Source organism: Pinus tabuliformis, chromosome 4_1, assembly GCF_031772625.1.
Source record: "Pinus tabuliformis cultivar Carrire ecotype Pingquan chromosome 4_1, CPIR1, whole genome shotgun sequence".
NCBI classification, from domain to species: Eukaryota; Viridiplantae; Streptophyta; class Pinopsida; order Pinales; family Pinaceae; genus Pinus; species Pinus tabuliformis.
The window spans coordinates 202,522,532-202,543,459 of NC_142303.1; positions in this window are offsets into that span (position 1 = coordinate 202,522,532).

Consider the following 20,928-nt stretch of genomic DNA (forward strand, 5'->3'; position numbering starts at 1 on the left):
ATGGATCTCTTTGGCAAAGGCTATGTCCATTGCTCTTTGAAAAGTGGCCCCAACATTTTTGAGTCCAAAAGGCATTTTCACATATTTGAAGGTTCCCCAAGGCGTTGTGAAGGCAGTTTTGTCTTGATCATCCGGGTGGACTAAAATCTGATTGAATCCTGAAAATCCATCTAGCAGTGATATCCTAGTGGCTCCTACTACCCTTTGTAGGATATGATCCATTTTTGGTAAGGGGTAATGGTCTTTGAGAGAGACTTTGTTCAAATTTCTCAAGTCAACACATAGTCTTATCTCTCCAGTTTTCTTCCTAGTAGGCACTAGATTTGAAATCCATTCTGAGAATCTAATAGGTGCAATGATTCCAGCTTCATACATTCGTTTAACTTCCTTTTCAATCAGGGGTAGGAGGACAGGATTCACCCTTCTAAGCTTTTGTTTAAAAGGTTTTTGATTCTCTTTCAAAGGTATAGTGTGTTGGATGACAGAAGTATCATAGGACTTGAGGTCCTCATAACTCCAGGCAAAGACATCTTGGAACTCCTTAAACAACTCAATGTATTTTAGCTTTTGATCAGCAGGCAATGTTTTGGATAGTTTTATCATTTTGGGATTTTCTGTGGTTCCAATGTTGCAGTCCTCAATTTCTGCATTGAGAGGTTGCATCTTTGGCTTTCTAGGAATGTCATTTGAATCAAATATGTCCTCCAAAGGAGTTAAGCCCGTGGGCAGAAAATTATCCTTTAGTTCAATTACTTCAGATTCTACCTCAGCTATTTCATCAAGGTCTGTTTGCTTCAGTTCTTGTAAATTCTTGTCATCAAAAGTTGTTGGGTGCAAAATCAGATTTGCTGTTTCCACTGATATTCTTTGCTCAATTTTGTCTGTTTGTTGTTGATCATCCATGGTGCTTGTGTCAATGTTTATACTTGAGAATTCCTCTTTCAAAGTGAGGAAATTATTTATCTGTGTATCATTTTCAAAGACCTGCCAATTTTTGACATTATCTGGGACAGCAGGTCTGTGTTTGATTTCAGCAGTGAAGTGGTGGTTGGGCTCAAATGGTAGCTTGCAAGTGCTGGCAAAAGTTGCCAAGCTATGTGCATGTAAATTGTGCTTTCTAGGAATTTTGGTGAGTTGAGATTCTGAGAAGGTGTTAAGTATTTCAATGGTTGCCCCTCTGTAAGCCCTCAACCTAAGATCATTTGTAACAAAGTTTCCCTTCATCTGCTGTATAATCAAATCTGAATCCCCTAGAATTGAAATCCTAGCTGCCCCAAGACTTTTGATGAGTTTGAGACCCAGTAGAAGGGCCTCATATTCGGCCATATTGTTTGTACATCTGAAATTTAACCTATATGCATGACCTTCAGCATGGTCATTTTGCATGTTGTGTGTCCAAACCCCTGCCCCTACTAATTTGTTTACCGAGCCATCGAACTCCAAGTACCATAAGATTTCTTGGTTATGACTAGCCTTAAGAGTTTTGGAAGCTTGTTCAGTGGGCAGATTTGGCTCTTGTAACTCATATGATATGTCATTTTCCTTTATTGCATCAATCACATCAACAATTTTTTGATCTTGGGCACTAGATTGTTCATTCATGCTTTCTGTTTGTGCTGTTTCTAGGAGTTTGACATCAGTTTTGGGACACATCCCAGCATTATATAAAATGAATGAATCCATATCGGAATGCATATAATAGATGGGGAAGTTTGGGGTTTTTTCTTGACTGCTAACCACATATTTCATTAGTGTTTCCCGGTATAATCTCTTTGGCTATCCAAAGATTGAAATAGCGGCACAGGACATGTCTAGCTGCAAAGATCCTTGGAGTTTTGCACCCCAAGATCTGGACAAAAGCATACCATACTTAGGTGGAATATCAGCTACCACCACATCCATCAAGATTGTTTTCGCTGGATATTGGACCAAAGATACACAAAGATCTTTAATTAGGCCTAGACACCTGACCTGACTGGAATCAAATGAGAACAAGTCTTTGTATGGCCTTGTGATATCTAGGTCTAGTCTTTCCATCACAGATTTAGGCATTAGGTTATGGGAAGCTCCTGAATCAAACATTGCATTATGTAGCACTTTGTCATGAATGTTTAAGCTCACATAGAATGGAGGAACCCCTCCATCTACTGTTTTACCATTGACTTCAGGACCGAAAATCAATTCTGGTTGATCATCTAGAACATTGACTGCATCCCTATTCTCTGGTATTTGTAGTGACCTATTGATTTGTTGTCTGTAAACTTCATGTTTAGCCAATTCAGACAGAGGAATAGCTATTTTCAGCTTGCCAATTTCTGTTTCTAAGTTAAAAGGTTTTTCCACTTGTATTCTTGTGTTGTAACCAGCAAAGTTTTCCTTCTTTGCTGTATTTTCAGTGCCCTTCTCTTCATTGTGAATGTTGTTTTGAGGTAAATCTGTTTTGAAATTATTTTTAGGAGGACAGTTTAGATATTCTTTAGGGGGGGGATGTAGATGACTGGTTTTTTGAAGGCTGTAAGTTTGATATGTCTTCCACAGTGACTTCCTTTGAGTCTGAGTCTGTTTTAGTAGAGGGTTCTATCAAGACAACTTTATCCTTTGTTTTCTTTGGCTGCTTGGTATCCTTCAGCTTGGCAAGTTCAGGAACATCTTGGTTCTGTGTCTTAATTTGTACTGTTTATGAACCTCATAGACCACTGCATCATAGCCTTCCCTAAAATCAAATGACTCTCCAGATTTGGTTTGAAATTGATTGATATTATGAGCTTCTTGGTCATCTTGTGTTAGGAAAATTTGTTGCTCACTGTTTAACCCCATTAGATTGATTTGGGTGTCCTCGGTTGGTTCACTAGATGTTGAGGCTTCGGCATAGTTCTCTTGAAATGGAGGTCTGATGTTCTGGTCAGGGGCAGCCCTTCCAACATTTGGATTTTGATTTTTTCTAAAGTTTGGGTTTCTTGCAGTATTACTTGGTTGACCTTCCCAAGATGATTTCCTTTCGATAGTTTCCACTCTATCTCCAAGTCTATCCATACCTTTGATGATTGCATCCAGTTTTTGTTCAAATGTTGAGGGCTCTTCTTTGAAAGTTGTTCTTCTTTCAGCTCTTGCCCTATTACGTTTAGCAATCAGGTTTGCCTCCACACTAACATCTATATTTTGCATGTCTTCTAAGCTTGGAGGGGCTCTTTCCCTCAGCTGATATGCCATATCAGAATCAAATCCATCTGGAAATTTGATCAAGGCCAAATCAAGTGGAGGTCTAGGGTTTTGAGGAATAGCATTATAGACATTTTTGAATCTAGCACAATAGTCTTGGACGGTTTCTTGTGGACCTCTTTTCAAGTTGTCATATCCTGTTAAGATGTGTAAAGGGTCTTTCTTCTTTTCCCATCTATTTAAGAAGGATTGATAAAGAGCTTCTGAATCAGCTATAGAGTTTGCAGCAAGTGCTCTAAACCAAATCCTTACATCACCAGTTAGACTTTGGACAAAGATCTTCATTCTCACATCATCGTCATCAATTTCATAATTCTCAAAATAATCTTGCATTTTCTTAGTGTGTTGTTGGGTTGTATAGGAGCCAGTACCATCAAAATATGTGATTTTACTCTGATAATCCTGAGGCATAGCCCTTGGATTTCCAGGTAACTGTAGAGGAGCATAACGGTTTGCCATATTTACAGGGATAAATGGGACAACTGGAAGAAATAAAACAGTTGGAACAGCAGGGACAGGAGTGGAAATATGTGCAGTGGATGGGGGAGTGGAGAGTATGCTTTGAGGTGTGGATGAGGAACTAAGAGAGGCTATAGGAAGGACTGCTGCTCTCCCAGGGGTGAGCTCAGATTTTGTAGGGTTTTGCTGAAGTATGTCAAGGTCTAAATCAACAGATTTTTCTAGTTTTTCTTGTTTTCTAAGGGTCTTAGAGATCAAGTTGGGATTTTCAAAAATAGTTGGAGGATCCGGGTCAGGGTTTGACCTGGTGTAACGAATTTTCTTCTTTGGAGCCATCTTCTAAATTTGTTTTTTGGTATTTTCTGGGAATGTTTTAAGATCACAGTTTTTTACAATATTCTATAGGAAATTCTTTGAAATATAGGAGGGCTTGGGCTTTCCTTTGAATATGTTGAAACAGGAAAACTGATCAAATATTTGGGACAACTGTTTAAAGCCTAAAGCTAGATTGGAGATTGACTGAAGCAGCTTTTACTTACTCCTGTAAATGCACAACAAGAACAGTTTCAGAGGTTACCTGGCTAACTTCAGGCTCCAACTGTAGCTTTAGAAAATAGACAGCAGTTACAAAAGTCTTTCAGGTCCTCAGTGGAGTTGCCAATGATGTTATCACTCAGGTTGTTCCCTGCCTCCTGAAGGGAATACGGCCGAGGTAACCACTAACCAATCTTGTAGCTGCAGATTCTAGCCAATCTACAACCATAGAGGGCTCTCTCTTTGTAATTTAGCTTTGTTTTGGAGTATTTTAGGCTAGTTATGATGCACAGAGTTTGGTTTTAAATTTGTTGGATGGTGATGTCAAATAGAGCTAGGATGCAAGTCAAAAACAGTTTATACCATTGGGCAATGGGGTCAATGATGGTGTACTGCTGAAGGTGTTTCTTTGGTAAAGGGAAATGCTACAGAGCAAGATAATCAGTCTTGAAACAATTCTGAAATCTGGAGATTAATGGAATGTAAGCCAGTGGATGAAGGGCAGTCAAGAATCCTTGATCATGCTGGCAGAGGGAAGGTGCTTGAATATTATCCAGGAGCAATTAAGAATTCCTAAATAGTATTCAAAATGAAAGAATTAGTGCAAACATGAGCAACTAAGAATTCATATTTATGACTAATTCTGAAGAAAACATAATTAATAGCAGAGATTGAACACAGAGTGCATTTAAACAAATCCTGGGCTATTCTTTTTCTCTGTTACTAAGACTATGAAACATATATGATATTTGCAAACACATAAGACATAAACACAGGTTAGAGCAACTTATTGATCCATAGAAAGACACAGGAATTCTGTAGCGGTTCCCAGAACATTAAATCCACATTCAGACGGTGCAGCAACAATGAACTTGAACGGCCTTTGTATTAGATAGTCTCAAAATTTACAGCGCAGTCCAGAGAGAAAATCACCAACCCCAAATACATATTATGGGGAGGTATTTATATAAACAGGGAGATACAAAATATCATGAAGATAAGTTCTGAAGCCATAACTTCCTTTACCAACTCTTTAGAAGAAGTAAATGAGGGAAATAAATGCTGCAGTAAATGTGAATGTGCTGGCTGTCCAATTTGTCAGAGATATTTGACTTTCTGGACTGAGTGAGTCGGCTGGTAGCTGCGTCTTTACTCTGCGTTTGCTGCCTTGATGTTGCTATGTTGCTGTGTTGCTGTCCTGGCCTTGTCATCAGTGCTTGATTTTTTTCATTTAATGAGCTACAGTCACAATTTGGCTTCTTCTTTCTGCTGTTTTCACTTTTGGACAGGTGGCCGTATTTGTTGACCTGTAGCTGACCAAAAGGAAGAAACAAAATTACCTGAGTAAAATCTCCAACATTCCTTGCCACCAGTCCTCTGTAGGCAACTGATGTCTTTGTATTTTTATCAGGGTTTCATCAGCTTCAGTGTATCTATAAAAGTTGGGTTGGACTTCAAAAAGATGGTTTATCTCATGTTCAATGTAGAACAGACTTTCTAATTTGTCATAAAGACTCTATCCAGAGGGAGGCCCTGTTTCTTCTGAGGTGCTTGAGGATGCTGTAATTTGATTGGAGGCATAATTATTTACCCTGTTGGCATACTGCTCATGTGATAGCAATCTTCCAGCGCTAGTTAATAAACTAGGTAGCCCTTTGCTCTGTAATGTTGCAAACTTTATTTTGAAGTCATTTATTTCTGCTTGCATTTCTTGGCATTTTCTTTCCAGATTCTGCAAAAAATTCCTTAGGGTCAGCACCTTTTTCACTAGCAAGATGGTATCTGTCCTATTCCTGATACCTAGTGCTGCCAACTGCTCTTTGGTATGAGTGTTCAAAAATTGAATCATTCTATTGGCTTGCTCAGGCATATTTCCAAATGATGCTCTAGCCTTTTGAGTCTCGAATTGAGCTAAGCCTATCAATTCCATTTGCTCATGTATGGTTTGAATTGATTGCCATTGGTCAATAATGGATTGGCCAATTTTGGCCCAAATTTTTTTCTTGATTTCAGCTAGAGTTTTACCTAAAGTAAGGTCCTTTTCCAGTTCCTTTATTCTTTTCTCCAAGGATTTTACTTCCCTTATCTTCTCAGCTACATCCATCTTTGATTTGTCATATCTTACCTCAATTTTGGCCAACTTTTCTTTGGCCTCTTTTAATTCTGCCATTTGCAGCTCCAGAGCCTTTATTTTTTTCATCATCTCCTCCACACTTAGGCTGGCCTCTTGCTCTGCTGCTACTGTAGTTGTTGCTGAAACTATTGCGGAAGTTGAGGCTGGAATTGAGGTACCTGTTGTTGATGCTGGATCAGTAGGAGGGACTATTGTGGTGACTGCAGGAGGAGCAGTCTCAAGAGTTAGAGCTGTTTGAGCTGGCTGAGAGGCCAACTCTCCCTGTCTTCCTTGCAGTGATGCCTCCAAGGCACTCTCTGTTTCTATCAGTCTTTCATGCATCCTCATAAGCAAACTTACTACATCCTCCTCTTCTTTTTGTTGTGCTACTTCTATGGTTTGAGGATGAATCGTAGGTGGCAGCCTGAGTTGTTTTCTGAGGGCTGCTATATCTTCTTCTTTCTTCTTAATTAAAGCCTGCACACCCTTGGGATCGTTGGGGTCATGTCCCAACTCCATAATGATCTCCTCCAACGATTTGATTCTATTGTCCTTGGCTTGTGATGAAGCTTTCTCCAATTCTAATTGGGCAGAAGTGTTGTGAAGTGAATTCTGCAGTCTGTGGGCCAATATTGCCTTATCTGCCAGGGTGGAGTACACCATTTCTCCAGTTTGTTTGTGTAACTCAATTTGGTCCATTGGGTGGATGTCTTTAGCAAGGACTTCCAGATTGGTTCTGATATAGTCAGCAGCTGACTGGGGTTGTTGTACTGTAGGCCTGAAATGACTGAGGGTCATTTTCCCTTCTTGGATATCATAGGCTGCCATTAGCCTCTGCTGATTAGTGGGAGCCATCCTTAGTAACTGGTTGTAGAGCTGGAATCTTACCGGCTCATTTCTGGCCTTGATTTCTGTGAATGCCTTCTTTATGTCAGAGCCTTGCTTGCTCTGCTGCTTGGTGGAGGTTGAGGTAACCTCCACACCTTGTTGTCTCTCTTGCTCCTACTGAAAGGAGCTAGCTGATGTTTCCATGCTTGGAGGAATCCGCTATTCAGTTGTTTCCTCACCCCTTTGATTGCCTACTGTCTCCTCTGTAAATTCTTCCTCAGAATAGGGGTTTAGCCTCTGCCTTTTCTCTCCTTTCTATTCTGTGGATGCCCCTGTAGGTGTCTCTTCCTGCCTGTCCCTTTTCCTGGATCTTTCTTCATTGCGAGGAGTTTGTAAGACAGGGACTTCAGGTGCATTTGCTTGTGTTGAAGGGGCTTGCCCTTGACTTTGTTCTTTTGCTGCATCTGGTCGGTCTGCCATTGTCTCCTGCTACTCTGAATGCTGCACCTTTTTTCCTTTGGATGTCCCTGCAGGTGGATCACTTCCTTGTGCAGGTTGTTGTGAGGTTGTGGCAGATGATGTGCCTGCTCCAAGGTGTCGAAGAGATGTGAAAAACACCTGTCCAACAGAGTCTAGGTCAAGTGTCTTTTCAAACTCTTTCATTTCTTTTTCTAATCTTTATTCTTCAGTAAGTTCCTCAACTAGTGTGCCTTCTATCCACTCTTGTTGATTAGCATATTGTTCAATTTGAGGGATACTATAGTTCACATATCCTGTAAGCTTGTGTTTGACTCTTCTGAAACTTATGAAATGTTCAGGGTCGTATGGTGACCAAAGGAAACTTTGTTTCAGCTTGAGTTTGTCTCTCAGGATAGTGTCAGCCTCTTTCCATGCTTCTTCCCTTTTATTAAAAATAAAAGGGCCCAGTTGGTGCCTTATCTTGAGCTGTGCCTTTTTCCTAGCACCATAGAAATGGGTCAAATCTGAACTACTGAATTGCCGGTAGTATTCTAGGGCAAAGAGTCTCATGGGGACATGCTTTGGCAGCTTGTAGGGAGCCATTTGAGCCATAAATCCTGATCACTATATGGTTTTGGTAAAAATACCAATCACCAATGCTATATTCCTTTGAGAGGTGTAATATTTTCTGCATTTCAGCAGAGAGCCTGGCAGGAGGAGTTATTGATAATAAACAGGTGGCTGGATATATGAAGAGGTCAATAAACTCACAATATGTATATGGGGAGCTACTAACATGATGGAACACTGAGGACCAAAATATTACAGACCTTCGCTCCCCCTTAGCATCCAATTTTTTAATGGGAACTGGAAAACTATCAGGCTGGTAGTATAGCATCAAATGGTATATATATGCAATGTATTTGAATACTCTCTCTTTCTAAATTCATGAACTGCTCATGAATTTTGTTGGCTATGTAGGTGGCATAGTCATACTTGACAGCAGGGGGCTGTCCTAGAGCAAATATGGAGATCAAAGCAAATACAGTTTCATCCACAATCTCACTTGTTCTGAATCCGAGGATGTAGGAAATCATGTCTATGAGCATTTTTCCAGCCTCATTAAACCAGGCATGGTGATAGGGAATTTTGTATCTGGAGTGGCAATTTGGTGGCATAAACAACTTGGCAATTCAGTCAACTTCTGTAGAGGACAACTTGGAGGCTTGGTCCATCAAATTTTTCATAGTGAGAGGGACCAAAGGTTGAGCTGGCTGGAACTGCAGCATCTCATTTATAGACCGAGGGGTGATATTAAAGAGGACATTTCCAGTAGGGTCCATTACTGCCCTTTGAGAAGGCTCATAATTAGCACAGATGGATGAGGTCAGGGAAGACTTTGACTGAAGGGAGGTAGTATATAGGCATATTAGACTCCCAGATTCCAAGTAGGTCAGTTTTGTTCCTATGGCTATTCCTTATTTCACAGAAAGCTTGCAGGTGAGGCTTTTCACCCTCCATGTCATCAATTTGAAAATCCCTATCAGCTAGAGGTAACCACTCCAACTGCCTATGAGGTGCATTCAAGGGTGCAATGTTTAGGGCCACTGGAGCATCCATGATTCACTGTGCTTATAATTGGATTTGAGTTTGTGTCTCAAATAGGAAATAGAGTAGTGACAGTGGGTTTTTAGCAGGAATTCTTGCAACTTGAGTTTTATATGAAAATGGGCTTACTGAGTAAAACTCAAAGGGAATACAGAGTCTGCAGGGTTCTTTAACGAGGAAGCTTAAAAACAGTGGAAAGAGCGCGGATTTTGCAGGTGTTTCAATGGTTTTGTAGGTGGACGGGAGCTCAACTTTGAGTTTTAATGGACAATTTATCAGAGGGTCACGGTATTAGCAGGTTTTGCCTGAAAATATGGTTACACAGTGAGGCAAAGCATAGGAGCTTGCGGGCAATAGTGTCTTTGAGTTGAATTTAGCTGTCTTGGTAATCCTTCATAGAGAAATTATGTAAGAAACAGGGTTTATGGGTGTTTGACGGGTAAATACCTGTTTTACGAGACTTTGATGCGGAATGCAGTTGCAGAGTGAGCTGGGGGAGTCAGGTTTGCAGTATCAACGCGCCTAGGTGGCCGGCTGGGACGTTAGTGGTGAATTCAACGTAGTTCTCATGCAGGGTCTCCACTATTGGTCGCATAAAACAAAAACAAAAAACATCACTTTCATGACTTTTAATGAAAATTTGGGTTTTTTCGGACTTTTTGGCGCTTTTTGTGCTTATGTCAGCATGACGTAGATTTTGTCGCGTAGCGGGTACGAAGGGTGATGTGGCAGCTGATGTGGATGGGTGACGGGGCAGACACGATGGACGGAATAGTGGTGGGGGCGCTGATGCAGACGCAGACGTGGGGATGACGTGCGCGGTAGGGAGAACAGGCGGTAAATGGTTTGCATCGGACCGCTTTTGGTACGGGGGCGGTTTCTGTCAGAGCGGGCCCGATGCAATAGGAATGGGACACGCGTCCCTGTGTACGATGACAAAACCACTTTCCATCGGGAGCTAACGTGCGTACACCGGGGCGGCTCCGATATCAATGCAGGCCGTTGGATCTGGCGGGCGCGATCCAATGGTTGACGGGAAGCGCAGGTGCTGGTACGATACAGCGCGGGGACCCGCCCACATATTTAATCTTTTATAATGTTTGTGCGGGGGGTTATGAACTTTGGGTTTGAAGTTTATGCGGGCGCCACGGTTATTTGTTTAACCAACTGTTTAAACAAATCCCAAATACATAGTGCGCGAAGGGTTATGATGTATGGTTTATGTGGGGTTTTTAATACGGTTATTTATTTAACCTGGAGTTAAATAAATCCCAATGGATTACGAATGCGGAAGGGTTGATACTAAGGTCCCGAATGGACTTAATATTTCCCCAAAACTGTATTGTATGGCTAGAATTGCCAAGGGTAGGGATATTTATATTTTTTGGGTTTTTTATATAGTTTTTGTAAAATAGGGGTGGGGAAATAATTAAAGGAGCTATACAATAAGTTAGGATGTCAATATGAATGTATGGAATGAAACTGCATGAATAAATGCTAAGTTTATAGAGGGAAAACTTAGGCATAGGGAAATGAAAGGAGTATGGAATGATCATTTTTACACAAGAAATGTGGCTTCTTTTCACTAAGTAAACTCAGAGTTCAACTTAGCATTTCTCATAAAATGAAGTGAAGTAGGACTATTGGGCAGATCCCAAGGTCCTTGAGGGGATGTTAGCAAATGATTTCAGGGGGAATGATAGGGGAAATTAGTCATGCTTCCACTATCCTGTAGTTACTTTTCCATGGTATTTGTGTCAGTGATGATAAGAATCTTTCTTGATAAGACAAAAATGATCACCAACTTGCTTCTGCAACCTCAAACTACCTACCCAGCCTAATACACCTAGCATTTTTTCTTCCTTTTGATTGGGTACACTTGAACCTGCAAACCCTGATTTAACTCTTTTCTTTTGACTGCCCTCCTATCTAGGTCTACCCTTATTTCCTCCAAGAGCTCAGATTAAGAAGTTGAGACCCTTTGCTTCTCTATTTAGCTAATGATCTGCCAAGCTTGAACTGTTTGGACAGACCTTCATTCTCTATTCTATAGCAGGAAATTTAAACATGGAATGGCCCAGATTGAACTGTTGGGCCATCCATTAAATGTGATGAAACACTGCTTGCACTTTTTGAACTTACTTTGCACAAATAAGATAGTAGTGGCATTTTGACTGGCCACTTTGCTGGTCTTTCTTTGGGGTTCATTTTCTTTTTCTTTTATTGACCAATTCATTCTTCTTGCCCTTTGATTTTTCTTTTAGGGCATACCCTCTTTACATTTTTTAATTTTTTTCGTCTGAAATACAAAATATGGAACCCTTGCAGCATGGAAAGGATGACCATATTTGGCACTTCCATAGTCAATCATGAAAAATGAAACCTATTGGTATAGGAACCTAACAGGGGTCCCATTCGGTATGATGGCCCAGTTGCCATTGTCTTAAAGATTTGCCTCAACTCTTGCTTGTCAACACAAGAGAGTGGTTTTATTTATCTTCGAGAAGTGAGGTTTGCATGCCTGGTGAGTGTAAGTTTACTTGTGTCAATAGTTCTTTCACTATGAGGGGAAAAAGGTGAAGGTGAGTTCCAGGTTGAAAGGGATCAGTCCCACTCGGCTACGAACACACAACACAAAGGACATACACAACTTCCAATGGAGCAGTCCACTCGAATGCGATAGTCACAACATACAAGGTAAGATAACACGTACAACAATCATGAATCAGTCCGAGATGAGTGCAAAGATTGTTACAACAAGGTTCATGTGAAAGGTTTGTCTGATGTCCAGCAGAGTAGTCGACACGAACGGGAAAACATTAACAACATATACAACACATTTCCATTAATAGATTATGCATTACAACAAATGAATCAATTCAGATTTAGAACACATGGTTAAAGCAACATGCATTACAGTGTTAAAGATCAGTCTTACAACAAATACAATACATGTGTGAAATGTGTTGGCCTGTTGAAAGGATTCTGAATTAAGTGAAAATTCCAAGACACATTGTTACACCATACATCACTAACCCCATCAATGAGGCATTGGAGCCACCACTTACTCCTCAAAGAAAAGATTACAGACTCTCTTGGCTATGTGGGAGGAGCTGAGGTGAAAAGTCCTCTCATGTACAAATGGGGGGGGGGGGGGGTATTTATAGCCAAGGGTGAAATTGACCCTTGTGGCTGTTCGACTACCCTCATGACCATTTGACTTCCGTGACTTTCTGACTTACATGACTCTATGTTCAACAAGTGGTTTTCTTGGACTTCCACGTTACATCACATTGATTGACAACAAGCCCATAGTACAGATGTGGGCAACATGACTCATGACTTGACTCGACATGACTTGACATGACAATGTTGGTACGTTTGAGCTGCTGCTGGAGTGCATGTCGAGCTAGAGTGCTGCTGAGTGATGGATGTCTTCATGGTGTATCATAGCTTCACCTCCGCATGGCGAAGTGCGCAGAGTCTTCGATGGTCCTTGGTCCACTTGATGAAGCTTTAAAATGTTGTTCCTTGCTTTCATGCTAGAAGGATTGATAGGATCACTTGTTCGCGAAGGTGCATGTTCATCACGCTCATCCACTTTTCATGCTTCATTCGTTCATCCCTTGGTGAACCTGTCCATCTACATGTGCTCCCTTTGTTCATCTTGTTTGTCATCTTGACATGTTTGTTGGTGTGCGTGTACTTGCAGTCACTCATGACGAGACAACATCAAATCCAAAACCTCCTAGTATACCATGACACATGATCATAAAGATGCAGGTGATAGGGAGAGGGAGCAGGGCTGTGATGCGGGATGATGGCTCCGGGAAACTGCTGATGAAAACTATGCAAGAGTCACTAAGGGGTGGAGACAGACAATCTGAGTCGACAATGACTGTCTCCAAGGTCTAGCATTGGCTGGGAGGAAAAATTACGCAAATTTTGGGAGGGATAGTTCGGGCTGCACGAGGGCAGGGCAAGCATGCTCTGCACATTTTCTGGAACGAACAGTCAGTTGGGGCTGGACAACCAAATTTGCGCAGTTTTCCAGAGGAACGAGCCTGACTGCATGAAGGGTCAGCAGGCAGGGATTGCATAATTTTTTTGGGGAACTGCTCGGGAGACTGGCAGCCAGAACTGCGCAATTCCTAGAGGGAATTTCTAGTTGGTTGTTGGGGTCACTGGCAGCCAGAACTGAGCAATTCCTAGAGGGAACTACTAGTTGGCTGCTGGGGCACTAGCAGCCAGAACTGCGGAATTCCCAGAGGGAACTGCAAGTTGGCTGTTGGGGTCACCGGCAGCCAGAATTACGCAATTCCTAGAGGGATCTGCCAATTAGCTGCTCAGTCATTGGTAGTAGAAACTTCACAATTCCTGGAGGGAACAAGCAATCTGCTGTTGGGAATTACTGGCTGGGAAAAATGCACTAAGGCTGGGAGGCTGGGAGGCTAGCCTGCTGATCATCTCTACGCAATTTATGAGTTGAGCTGACTGATGGGCATTGGGAGACCTACTCATGAACACTACACAATTTATGAGATGAACAACTGGTTGACTGTCTGGGTGGTCAGCATGAATGTTGTTTGAGTTGCTTGTGGGCAGCGTAGCTTGAAAGAACTAGCTTGGTGCTTCTACGCTATTCTAGTTGACAATCGATCAAGTCAAAAGCAGGGTGATGGTCTGGCTATTAGTGAGGAGTCTGGTCGTTAGAACTTCAACAAAAATGACTAAGTGTGTGAACAGTCAAAAGATGCATAGGTGATCATACGAACACACACTTGCATGACTTGATGACGAAATGACCAAACCATCCAGACACACATGTTCAACATGACTAACCGACGGTGCAAGTGACAAGCACAACACTCGTGATTGATCATTCATGATCAAGACGATGCTTGAACAACAACGAATGTGACTCCATGTGTGAATGCGACATATGCCTTCATGGTGAACACAACAAACACATACGAAGCGAAGGCTTTGAGCATAACCAGAACACGGTCACAAGCAAGACTTAGATATCAACATGTAGAGACTTGAGTGCAATAAACAAGAAAGGCGAATTTAAATACTCACATGGGCTCATGGAGTGAACCCAGGTGTGTGCAGTCATCAAGTGAAACTCTTCGAGGGAGGCTCTGATATTAATGCAGGCCAAAATTTTGGAGGGTGGTTGTAGCTGCTACAACAGGAACATTGATTCCTAAGGGGGGAGGAATGATCCAAGTGGATGTTGGTGGCCACCCGCCTATTCCACTTGGACCCCCACATCTGTCTCTTTCATTTTTTTCAGTTTCCTTAATTGTAGCACAATTTACTATTTTTGGTAGTTTTTTGGGTCCTGAAATTCTGGAGCTGTTTTGAGGCCCATAAACAATGTTTTTTTTGGGTAAAATGGTGCAAACATGTGTATTTAATCGATTTTTTCCACTCAAAAGTTGTAGTCCTCGGATAGATATTTCTAGTGATGTATTTTTCACGTCAAACAGAGATCGTATGCCAAAGTTACGACCCCGAGAAGTTGATATACCAATTTACCCAAATGGGGCCCATAGTTTTGGAGATTCATCTCCTAGGGCTAGGTTTTTGGATGTTTAGGGGTTTACATTGTTTCTCAATAATAAATAGGCCTTCGAGCCTCATTGTAACACAATTCAGAGGCATGCAACCACCACATCTCTTCTCAGAGAGAAGCTACCATCGCCCGAGCTAGTTTATTTCCATTTTGTTTTTAAGCATATTTAAGTATTTGATATTAATGAAATAAGTTTTATTTCTGCTACATATCTATATTTATGGTTATACCTATGATTTTTTGCGTTCCTGTTTAAGTTCAGATCAGTATAAATGCATATAAAGTTTGAATACAAAGACAAATGGAGCTTGTTCCCAATACTTCTCTTCACATGTATGTGTGTGTTCCTTTGTAACACAATGTCGCGTGTTCCCAAATTCTTGTTGGACTTCTAAGAGTGACTAAATTCATGCATATAATCTCATATAATCTTCAATTCAAATCTTCATATAATGTTCAATTCCAATTCCTAGGAATAAGGGGATTTCTGAAATTCATATGTAAATAAACATATAGGATATCTCTGTGATATGAAGTCCCAATTAGACCTCACACCATTTGGTATAGGAGTCCCATCCGGAAGTATGGCCTGACTGCCATTTACTTAAATATTTTCCTTGGCTGCAGTCATTAGCACAAGAGAGCAATGTACATGTAATTTTGAATGAGCAAGAAAGTATGCCTTGTGAAATGTTCAATTGTAATATGTATCAAGGTTGTTTGAGTGGAAGGGAACAAAAGTGAGCCTTATTTAGTGAATTTAGTGTCCTATATTTCTTGCATAAATTATCAACAGAGGTTTGTAAGCTGATGAAGTGTGGTGCACTATATGTGCTTAGTTAACCTTTTTCTTACTTCTTTGTTTTGTATTTTATTTTGTTTTTGGGGGATTTCTGTTCTTTGATGTCTAAGAATGTACAACCTGAAACTATCAGAAAATTTAAGTGAATCTAGTGAATTTTAAAGGAAAGGAAATGTTCGTAAGTTAATCTAATTTCCTAAAAATGGACCAAGAACTATTGGCTAGTTAGAACCTAAATAAAAAAAACAGAGCATCTATCTTATCTTATCATTAGTCCTAATCCATGGATCTAATTCTTAAAACCAAGAATGAAATTGATGCAGAAGGTAACTCAGTAATTGCATTCATTAAACATTCAACCATTCAATTTTGGAATATGATTAAATCGATCTCCTTGAAATGATTATTGGGAATATTAGTGATGCAACTAAGTGAGGATCTGAAAGCAAAAAGGTAAAAGCATGTAAAACTAACTGTAAACAACTAATGTATTTTTGAATTTTTCCAACATTCAAATGTGAAGCATTACCCTCTTGAAGTGCTATGAAAGAAATCAATTATACCTTAGTTCCTAAGTTCCTAGGAAAATAACAATGTACTGAGTTAATTAAATCACTATATGAATTAAACATTTAAATATTTGTTGGAAATAATACTGAGAGGGGGGGTGAATCAGTATTATCAAATTTATACTTTGAATTATTCTTCAGATATTGTATGTCAGTACCATAAAATAATGAGCATGAACAAGAAAAACAGATAGTCACACCAAAGAGCACCAGATATAAGGTGGAAACCCAATGTGGGTGAAAACCACCTGCTGCAATATGTCTCTATCTTCTTTCAATTAGAAACTCCTTTTACAATGATTTTGTACTGGTGCAGTCCTTTACCAGTACGCAGGCTGCAACCTGCAGAGAACTACAACTCTCTCTCGTTTTCCAGTCTCTCCTGGAAGGGAGCTACAACCCCCTACTTCTTTTCTTTCAAGGACCACTATTCATTAATTTTCAGACTGGATCCAAGAACATCAAATAAACATCAAGTACATGTGAATCAACCAATCTCCTTATACAATCAATCCAATGAGCCACCCAAGCTTCTCAGAATGCTGTAAACAGAAAACCAACACCAGTAACCTAAACCCAAAACACAGCAGCAAATAGAAAACAGGTAGCCAACAAATATTTCAAAACAGGTCTGCAACTTCACCAATATAATCCTGCGGATACCCACACTTCACCTTCAGCTGCGATGCGTATACCCACACTTCGTCTTCTTCTGTACTGCGTACCCCACACTGTGCCTTCAGCTATGCTGTGTATACCCACACTGCGCCTTCTTCTGTACTGTGTACCACGCATTGTGCCTTCAGCTGCGCTGCGTATACCCGCACTGCGCCTTCTTCTGTACTGCGTACCCCCGCACTCACACTGTAGATCGCCTGCGAACCTCTGATTAGGGCCAAATTAACAGTCCTCCAATGTACCACAGACAGTCAGATCCACAGATCTGATCATGCGCCCGAGAGATCACAACTTAGCAATAGATTCGCCTTTAAATTTTACCTTGATTTAGATCTAGCTTTTAAAACTGATAACCCAAAATTCAGATCTTAAGATATTCAAATTTCAAAGATGTCTCAGCCAAGTGATCTCCTTCCCTATTTATAGTCAAGCCCTTATTCACACCATGGGACAAAACCATCGATAACCAATACAAGGGATCCAAACCGGGGCTAAATTAGATCCTATACCACGGGCCAAAACCATAGGATCATGAACGACGGGCTAAATACCACGGGCCAAACATAAGAAACCCCACGTGAGCGCACTTCTCTGCCTTGAAGTGAGTGAACTGGGGGACCGCACTTTCTGAACGGGTAACCTGCGGGTATGACCGCACTTCATGAACGACGAGCCTGCGGGTCCGCACCTTTTGAACCATTCACCTGCGAACCTCTTAATTTCCATCATTTTGAGAGCCTGAACAGAGTTTTGCCACTTGAGTGAGTTGCCATCAAGTACAACACCTATATCATAGAGCCATACCAGAATCATAATGCCAACAATATTTAGTTTAGGATCATCATCATCTTGAATTGACTTTTGAAAACATCCATTAACACAGCTAATTGACAATTTTGTTCTAAGAAAATGAATGACAAAACAGTAAGAAAACTAAGCAATTGTGTATTCTTATTACTTCAATCTTAATTCAGTTTGGAAACAGAGTCGTTTTTCTCCACGAAATATCTTAGAAGAACAAGGCTGCACAGTTGTGATTTATCATTATGCTATTGATTAAAAACTGATATGAAATATCATCCTAATTTAGAAAATAGATTTGTTGAAAACAGAGTAATGTAAATTGAACTAAAAACAACAAATGAAAAACCCCCTTTAGTGTAGGGGCCCTCTGCAACTGACGTGGCTGGAATGCTAGCTAGTTAAGCATGCACTTTAAACGATCATTGGCAACACAAAATTTGTATTATGAAGAAAACAAAGTCTAAATACAGAGTATCAACAAAAAGCCTAAACTTAGCATGTAATTCCTTCAAAGTTCTAACTTTCTCTCTCGGTTCCATGCAACTGATATTTAAAGGAAAATAACATAATTGTTTATGGGATAAGCTTGCTACAGGTGGCTAATTCAAATTAAATTTAACATGACTTTTTATGAGATAAACTTGCTACAGGTGGCTAATTCGAATTGCAATAGGACTATTTAATCTTTTGATTAGCTACAGGTGGCTAATTCGAATTAGATTTGCAACAGAACTATTAGACTCTTTATTAGTTATGAAAGAGAAAATAAAGAGTCCTACTACTTTCGGATATCGTACTTTTACTCCATCATTGACCATGACCTTAGGCTTGCTTTTCCGTCGATTTAGATCGAGTTAATAGGATAGAATCCATGTGGAGATGATTCTAGAAATGCCCATGTGGCCCAATTATTCATTTGACACCTGGAACCTGCCAAACCATGACAGTAGCTACGGAATCCACAGTTAGCTGCAGAATAGGCTGTGTTCTGTAGCTAATTTGAAAAAATCTATTCAAATAGCAAGAACATAAAAATATAATATGGCGATCATTTTAATGATTTCCTTAAGACAAAACTTAGAATTTATCATTGATTGGGTCTGTAATCTTATGAGAAAGTGAGGGAAAAGGGTGAGAAAAAATGTCAAGGAGAGGGTAATTCTGAGGTTCAACAAGCCTTTTGAAGAGAATTATTAATACTAATCTAATAAAGATACACACTCACACACACATTATAAGGAAGGATCGTTAGTCATCAAGCAAAATAGTTCACCTAAGATGCAATGATCATTAAAACAAATACAACACATATTCAATTAGATAAGCACCAAAGCCACCGAAATAGTTCAATGTCTTTAGCACATGTGAATACAAACATATACCAAAAACATCCAAAGAATTGACTCAAAAAATTCACGATATATGCATGAAAATGTGTTCCCTCAAAATATCTTCAAATATTAGGCAAACGTTCCAAGATACATTAATACAATGAACACCACTAGCTCCAATAGTGGAGCGCTAAGCCACTTCTTGCTCTCCAAAATAACTATCTTCTTCTCTAATGCTTGGATGGAGAAGCCAAGGTTAAAAGTCCTCTCTTAGAGTAATGAGGCCTCTTTTATAACAAAAGGAATGGCCTTTCATGTCCTCATGACTTTTGAACTTCCTCATGACTCTTAGACTTCTAATATGACCTTTGGACTTCTATATGACTTTTGAACTTCTAGGTGATCTTTGGACTTCTATGAGACTTTTGGACTTCTCCATGTGGTTTTTTTGTCCATATATGACTCTTAGACTTCCATATATTTACATTTACAATAATGATCAAAATTACATCATGATTTCCACATCATCATGTGATGACAATATGACAAGTCAACAATATTGATGACTTGGACTCATGGTGACTTGTACACAAAGTTCTTTGATCAGTGATGACACTGCTACTATGTCTTCAATACTTGTAACATATCTTGCATTTTTGTAGACATCTACCCTCCAAAGGGTTTTGAAAGATATTGGAGTTTTCACGAGTCACTATGGTCATCGGGATCTATTGTTCTTTTAATTGCCGCAACATGGTTCCTTTGCCTTCAAGACGATTCCTCGGGAAAAAATTCCTAGCATATCTTCTTGTATATCTTTTCCATGCTTCATTAACACTTGCATATGTATATCACTCATGGAAAGAAAACATTAGCCCAAAAAATATCCTATCCTATTATGCTTCATACAAATTTTATGTCTGTGGATAGTGCACCAAGGGGAGAGAGAGAAGCTTTCTAGGCCTAGGGTGTACTTGCAAGAGGCAAGGAGGTGCTTCACTGATCATTGATGATGCATTGTGTCCTCAACTAGAGGAGGAGAAGGCCTGATGGAGGGCATAAGGTGCAACAATAAGAGACAAGGTGCATGGTTTTTCATTAAGACTTTGTTGTGTCCTTGGAAGGGAAGGTAGGGACACAAGGAGGGAATAGGGTGTAGAAACAAGGCACAAGGAAGGCTTTACTACCCACTGATATTTCACAGTGTGCTCAACTGGGAGGCATAGGCCAAGGCTAGGCGCAGGGCACAAGAACAAGCAACAAGAAACAAGGGATGTTGACTGAGTGTGTTGTGCACTGGAGAAAAGATTTCTAGGCACTAGGTGCAGTCGCACTGACAAGAGGGCTCCACTAAGCCTTGAGAGTGCACAATGCACTCTCTTATCCTAGAGGGCAGGATTGTAAAGTCAAAAAATTGTCTAAGTCTGAGAGGGTGCAACCTTGAAAAACACATTGAGTTAGGAGAAAAATCAAGTGTGACACATATCAACTCATCAATATAACTTAGAAAAGACCCAAAACCAAGAAATATACATCAAAACACAAGTTCACAAACACTCACCAAGTATAACAAAGTGAGTATATATAGTTATGACCAAAAAGTGTCATTTTGTGACCATAAAGTGTACTATGACCCTAAAGTTCATTATTATTATTCTTGATGATGTGACGACACTTAGAAAGGAACATGGACACTTATCATATGTGAAGAAACATAAAACAACACTTGAAGACCAAAAGCGACACTTCACATGACAAATGATAGGCTCCAAAATTTGAATACAACAAAATTTTGGAGGGTGTTGTAGCAACGACAAGAAGTTAGAATAAAGCCACATAACTTTTCTTTGGGTGCTTCATCTGCTACCTTAGACATCCATGGCTGAGTCTATGATCGAGGGTTTTTAATCATGGACAAGAGAAAGTAGACTTGTTATGGAGAG